The sequence below is a fragment of the Gossypium hirsutum genome, chromosome A02 (assembly GCF_007990345.1).
Source record: "Gossypium hirsutum isolate 1008001.06 chromosome A02, Gossypium_hirsutum_v2.1, whole genome shotgun sequence".
NCBI lineage: Eukaryota > Viridiplantae > Streptophyta > Magnoliopsida > Malvales > Malvaceae > Gossypium > Gossypium hirsutum.
Window position 1 is genome coordinate 62,261,266 of NC_053425.1, and position 7,993 is coordinate 62,269,258.

Sequence of the window (7,993 nt, forward strand, 5' to 3'; positions counted from 1 at the left end):
TTATACAATAACTCACATTTCTGGGTTCTAAATGGACTATGTCGAAACACGAAACTCATGCTTGTCGTAGAGAATATTTGACCTCATTAGTGAATTTATGATTTTATATTGTTCGATTCATTCTTATGCCTATCTCACATGGGACTACGATTTTAATAAAACGAATGGTTTTGCTATACTCAATTATGGAGCAAAGACCATTAATGTAGGCAAGATAATTTTTTTTTAAATTTGAAACCATGCCGCTAGATGTTCTGGTCCAACTTATTTTCCTTTTACGATGACAGTTTTATGCTTGAAAGCTAATATTCATGCAAACATAAAGAAGAAAGTGTATATCCAAGGCACAACTGCATATTGGGACCTTGTTCGAGTAGCATGAAATTCTATCCTTCAAATGTAACATCCCGATTTTGGGCCTAGTTAGAATAGTGGTTTCGAGGCCACAAATCTGAAGTAGAAATAATTATTTTATGAATGTGTTGAGGTTTATGATATGTTTGCATGATTGTGTGAAAGTTTGGTTAAGAAATTTTGTTGTTAGAGTGTCCAATTTGATTTTTAGGACTAAATTGCAAAAGTTGCAAAATATGTGATTCTAGGAGCTTTAAGCATGAAATAGCTATGGATTATTAATTAAAGGTCCTTAAATAGCAATTTGACCAATTTCTATTTTTATGGACAAAAATGTGCATGAATAAGTGAATTTTGAAAGTTTAGTAAAAAAGGCATTTTGGTCATTTGGTTAATAAAAGAATAAAAAGGGAAAATTAAGTCAAAATTTTCTCATCTTATCCATGCCATAGCCGAAATTCCTAAGGTCACCATAGTTAGGGTTTTTTCAACTTTCAAGCTTGATTGTAAGTGCATTCTAGCCCCCTTTTTAATGTTCTTTACATTTTTTAAGTTGTTATCAACCGATCTAGCCATTTCTACCATTTATATAAGCTAGAGTTGACGCTTAGTGTAACACCCTAAACCTGGCCTAGACGTTATGGCTGAATCTGACACTATCACATTAAAGTGTTTTGTAAAGCGTGATAACGTTTGAAAAGCCCAATCTTTATTAAGCCTTTTTGTATGATCTAAAGATGATTTTAAAACTTGCGTTGCTATCAAAATTATTTTCTTTAAAACGTTTTCAATTTCAAAATCTTGTTTGTAGTGAAAGCTCTTAAAACATGTTGCGTGAAACAGGGTGTTTTGAAAAACATTTATCCTTTTGAAAATTCGCGTCTTTTTCTACTGTAAGCAGTATTAAAGCAAGAGAAATATAAATCCCCAAATTAAAAAAAATCCAGAGAGGCCTTATTACATAAAAATACCTAAATTAAACTACTTATAAATTAAAAGATAAATATGGAAGCGTACGCTGTTGTGTGGCCACCTTCGAGTCCCTCGCAACACCGATCTGCCAAAGGATTACCTGTGCAGATAAGCAGAAGGGTGAGTTTACGAAAACACAGTGTGTAATCCCTTAAACCAAACAATCAGAAACAAGCACAATTTGGGCCTAAGCCCATATCAATAACAGTGACAATATCAGTTTAGGCTTTAGCCCATCTCAATACAAAATCAGTACCCCATCTCAATACAAAATCAGTCATGTGTTTGGGCCTTGGCCTATTGCAGTAACAGTAAACAGTATGCAAGTCCTACCCATCCAGCCTTTACACTCCATCTCCGTCCATCCCTACACTCCATGTGGGGATATAATCAACCCATCCATCCCTACACTCCAGAATTAGTACCAGTTGTGGCACTAAACAGTTTTTTACAGCAGAGCTACCAGTATAGCACACTTCCTCGAATCATATAAAACCCACCCCATGCAATGCATCATGCCACATGTCATGTCATGTCATAATATTATACATGTACTCACCAATGTTACAATAGCATGCTAAAATATAAACATATATCACATAGGGGCAAAATAGTCATTTTACCACATAAGGGCAAAACAGTAATTTTACCACATGAGGGCAAAGCAGTCATTTTACCACATAAGGGCGAAACAATCATTTTATCAAAAAAAGGAAAAATAGTTATTTTATCACATAAAGGCAAAATAGTCATTTTATCACATAAGGGCAAAATAGTCATTTTACCACATGAAGGCAAAATAATCATTTTACCACACAAAGGAAAAATAGCCATTTTATCACATAAAGGGGTCTAGTGTACTTACCGACCCCACAGTAGGTCCACAGTCGTCTTGGGCGACCCGTGCAAACCACAGCAGTCAAACAGTGAAAATGGGCCTAAGGCCCATATCGTGGGCCCATGTGAGCCCACACGCCCATGTGGCCCACAAAGCCCAAAAATGGCCTTAGACGTGTGACCTACACAGCCTGGCCCAATATTCTCCACACGTCTGTGTGGTTTACCCGTGTGGGGCCCACACGACCCATTTTGGCCAATCATGGCCCAAATCAGCCTTAGAACATGAAGTCGCTCATGGTGGCCTCTACGATCTTATGCCACATTTAGGCGTTCGAATTACCACACAAGGGAGCGCGCGCTCGTGTGGTGCTGTCGGTCACTTATTTCGGCTTTTGCCGATTTACGAGTATGGCATTGTGGTTACACACCTGTTAAAATTCCATATACGAATGCTCTTGAGATAACTCACACCTAAACAAATGAAAATTTCATGCCCAACGTTAGCCATGCCTAGAACCGATCATGCAAGGACAATCCCCAACCAAAATCATTAACGATACTTCCACTACTTCAACTGTGATATCCTGAATTAGGGCCTAATCGGAATAGTGGTTTTGGGACCACAAATCCGAGATAGAAATAATTATTTTATGATTATTTTGAGGTCTATGATATGATTGCATGATTGTGTGAAAATTTTGTGAAGAAATTCTATGCATAAAATGCTTAATTTGAAGTTAGGGACTAAATTGAATAAGTTACAAAATTTGCATTCTAGAAGTTTCTAGTATGAAATTGCTTTGAAATATTAATTAGAAGGTCCTAAATAGCAATTTGACCAATTTCTAAGTTTATGGACAAAATTGGACATGGATGGAATTTTTGAAAGTTTAATAAGGAAGGGCATTTTGGTCATTTTGATATTAAATGAAATAAAATGGGGAAAATAACACAAAAATGATCATCTTCTCCATAAGTTGCTGCAAAATTTTGCTCTCCACCATAGCTAGGGTTTCAACACTTTTAAGCCTTGATTGTAAGTGATTTCTATGCCTGTTTTTAATGTTTTTTACATTTTTGAAATCCTCGTAGCTCGGTTTAACTATTTCTACCAATATTTTGAGGTAGGGTTTATATTTAAAATTTTACCCATGGATGATATGTATGAATTTTGATGTTTTATGGTAGAATATGAAGTTTGAGATTGTGTTAAACAACTTTTGCTAAGTGATTTTTCGTAAAAACGAGTAAAATGACATAATCAGTAAAAATACCTAATATTCATAAGTACATGTTAGAGTGTGAATTTGATGTTGCTATAGAAGGGAAAAATGATCAGCATGTCATAAAACATAAGAAAATAGGATGAGGTTTAATTTATGAGCCTTGGGGTAAAAGTGTAAATATGTGAAAGTTTAGGGGCAAAATGATAATTTTGTCAAAGTTCATACTAGGGGCTGTTTTGATGAATGTGTGTATTAAATAAATTAATTTGGTATTATAGATCAAGAGAAAAGAGATTCGAGTCGAGATCGGGGGAAAAATAAAGTTTAAGAGGAATAGGCTCGACTATTCTCATTTTGTATCAAGGTAAGTTCATATGTAAATATTGTAATATAACCGTTATTTTAAATCATTTAATGCTATTTAGACAATATTATGATTGTTATCATGCAATTCTATGCTTTGTGATCATTGTTGGACAATATGCAAAAATTTTATGAATTATGTGAAAAATGTGAAAGACTACCGAAGTATCGTCATTGGTATTCCAAGGGGAATGGTAAAGAAGTACGAACGACGAAAGTCCCGTTGAACTTTAGAAATATATTCAGATATTTAGGCATCCGAACTTGTTGAGTTGAGTCTGAGTTCATTTATGGATGTGAACGTCCGAACTCGTTCAGTTGAGTCCGAGTTCGTGAGATGTAACTAGGCATCCGAACTTGTTGAGTTGAGTCTGAGTTCGTTAGATGTAACTAGGCATCCGAACTCGTTGAGTTGAGTCCGAGTTCACTTATGGATGCGAATTCCCGAACTCGTTGAGTTGAGTCCGAGTTCACTTATGGATACGAACGCCCGAGCTCGTTGAGTTGAGTCTGAGTTCACTTATGGGCAGGTTACATGGTAGCTTGGCTACATATGTGGCACTTATGTGCAAACTTTCCATGTATCCGAGTTATATTCTGATGTGTTCAGCTGGTAAAATTCTAGTGAAATGGAAGAATACTCAAGATGCAAGTGACGTATTGGTAAGTGTTGTGGAATGGGCACTGTGGACAGGTATGTACTTAACCCTCGGGTTGAGACTTGATACGACAACAATAATGTAGTAAGACGATGAATGATGAATAGAAATGTGATACATGTTTTGGGGATATTATGCTAATGTTGGTTGGCATAATTGCTTTGTTAAGTTATTTGTTATTTGTATGTGAACTTACTAAGCATTTATGCTTACTCCCTCTCTTCCATTCCTTGTAGTTTTGACAAGCCGGTTTGGAGATCAGGACGGTCAGAGGCACGCTCACACTATCAACAGACCATCTCGGTATGGTGGCTTGCATATTTTGGGAATATGGCATGTATAGCATTATAATCCTTTTGTGTATATAATCTTATGATATAGCTCATGTATGGCATGGAAATGTTTGAGAATGATTAGCTACTGGAGTGGCTAATCGAGATTATATTTGATAACACGTATGCTTTATGTGCTAACTAATCTATGGAAATCCATAAAATGGTGAAATTGGCTATAAAACAGAATCGCATAGCAGCAGTATTGTGAGTTTGAAAAATCACTAAAAATAGTAGAGATAGAATTAGATGATGAATACAATATGGAATTGAAGATTAATGAATCTATTTTCATGTGGAAGAAACAAAATAGGTAAAAGAGTTGTATTTTATGAAATATTTACGTTTTGGTGAAACAGGGTCAGAGCAATTTCTAAATCCCCTGTTCTAAATTTAAAAGTTCACCATAAATTTTACAAAAAGAATTAGGAGTTTTACCTTACATGTATGAAATCCTTATTGAGTCTAGTTTTGTGAGAAATAAACATCATAGTCATTTAGACTTTGGACAGGGATATATCTAATCCGTAATACATAGGAGTCAGAGTAGTCGAACCCTGAAATAGGGGAGACTTTAACTAATAAATTGTACTAATTGGCCAAACCAAAAATTCTAGAAAGAATTTAGCAAGTATATATATGAGTCTATTTTTAGGGAAAATTTATGGAATTGGATTTCGAGTTTCGTAACTCGAGATATGGATTTTTTAGCTACTGTGATGTAGTTAGCTAGCTTGTCTGGAAATTTTAAAAATAAATTGTTTGAGCTGTTTAATTAATGAATTAAGTCCGTTAACACCTCCTGCGTGACTTTGGCGATGGTCTCGGGTACGTGGCGTTATATTTGGTGGTATCAGAGCTATGGTTTATTCGATTCTCAGACTAACGTAGCATGTGTAAGAGTCTAGCTATACATGCCACGGATCCGTGATAGTGTGATGCCTCCCAACGTATATGAGCACTGTCTTGTTTAGACAGAGGTACTCTCCAACCGAGTTGCACTGACCATGTTCAATGTGATGCGAAGGTGTTTGAATAAAATTACTATTATGATGAGTCTCGATTTAGAAAAGTATGAATAAAAGTTTATGATATATATATATGTGATAACACGTGAGATGAAAGTTCATGTTGTGATAAATATCCATACTTGCTTAATGTTCATATGGTATAGTGCACTTGGATTACTTGATAAGATGAACGGATAACGAGAAATTCGTAGAGGTATGAGTAAAGGTTCCTAATATCATGATATGAATGAAAATGTCATTGCCTTGATTGAACGTTGAATGTTGATGAATGTCAATGATATTTTTTATGAGATAAATGATTATAATGAAATGAATTTGTCTATGTTAAATTGTTTGGACTGAATTATATGATTGTAATGATATGTATATGATAATGCATGAAATGAAAGTTGCGATTGAGATACAAATATCTATGTTTGTTTAGCCCTTATATGATGTCATGAGTATGATTTGTTTGAGTAAATGAATGGATAAGTCAAGCTATCCAGAAAACATAGGATGCATGCATAAGTATACTTGTCTAAATGGGATAACTAGAAAATTTGTGTAAACCAACATGAATGATGCATTGCTTGAATGAATGGTATGATTTTGATGATGTTGTTATGATGATGGAAATTGTGTCATATGTTTATGTATGAGAAAGTCGAGTCAGAGGCCCTACAACCCCTCCCCCTTACCGAAGTGGAGCTTATAATGAAATTTCATGAGATTTGTACTGAATAAGTTTCCGGTTGAGAAACCAAAGAGTTCAGTGATAGAATAATCATAAACATGATTAGAGACTGAGAATGAGTTGGTAAATAAAGTTAGAGCTAAGAAAGTATTAGGTTGATATAAATATTATTGGAGCTATGCACTGTCCCAGTTAAACAATGAATTTACTTTGGTAAATTGAATTACTCAAATACAAGGTCGAGAAAAGTGTAAATCAAAATTTATTCAGAACTGGTCTTCTTTAGTGAAAGGTCTAACATGAAATTTGTGATGGCAGAACTAGTTGTGGGAAATGATATTTGAAATATGTAATATCTGAGTGTAACAGTTACGGCTGGACAGATTTAACAGTTTCTTCTGAGATGTTCTATATATTTATCCGTTCTCAGAAAAATATTTCTATGGCTGTTGATCTTTTGAAGAAATTCTTGTTATATGGGAATGTTTTCTAATCCTGTTGTTAGATGGATGCATTGGTAACTAGTTTATAATTTGTATTACTGTATTTCCTCGGGCATTTTATTACATTTCGTCTGATAAGAATTAATGAGAGGATATGTATGATATTATGATACTGTTTCTTCTACTTAATGCTCCATTTGATATATATGTATGGGAAGATACATTGTTCTTGTTATATTTGATTCTAGTGGGATTAAATGATGTTTTCTTATGGACTTTTTTTTCTCTAAGGAGTTTTCGAGATCTTCTATATTTTCCTATGAGTTTGGTTTTTGATTTTCCAACATAGTATCGTATCTTGGGTTTCTTTATTCTGGATTTCTTTATTCTAGGTTTCTCAATCTTGGATTTCTTTATTCGGTTTTCTTGTTATCTTTATTCCATAATTTTATCAATTATGACTTATGTTCGAAGTGCGTTCTTCAGCTCGTGATAATCATGACAAGCATGACTATACTTCTGATTTGATCTTGGTAATGTGGTGGTTTTAATATTGGAATTTCTCAAATTTTCGTGTAAGGATTTGACAACAGTAAAGGCATAAGTGATAAAAGTGCGAGTTTCAATCGGTATGGTGGATTACTTCTCTCAAGTAAGTCAATTATAATTAATGACTTCAATTGAGATATTTTGGTTACTTGAGCTAATGCAATTGAGATGGTTTTGATTAGCGTAAGAAATGAATAGTAAAGGGCTGCATGATGAATTGTTTAGTAACTAGAAGAAAGGATTACTTGAAATGTCATTCAACGGTGTTTAGATCGGCTCGAGAGTTTAATCTGTGTGAATTATTTATTTGAAAGATTTTATATGACAATTATGTCAAGATCATTTTTTTTCAAGTCTGATAATAGAATTTCATTTCTTTACGATTAAAAGGCAAATAGTCTGAACGAGAAGTGTATGTCCCTTAGAAAATTTTGATATGAGTTGAAGCTACTAAGAATGATAAAGTTTTCATCGTATGAAAGCTGAAAAGTTTATTACATGTTAGCAAGGTTTGGACAGATGAGAATATCTCTAACCAAAACGTCTGA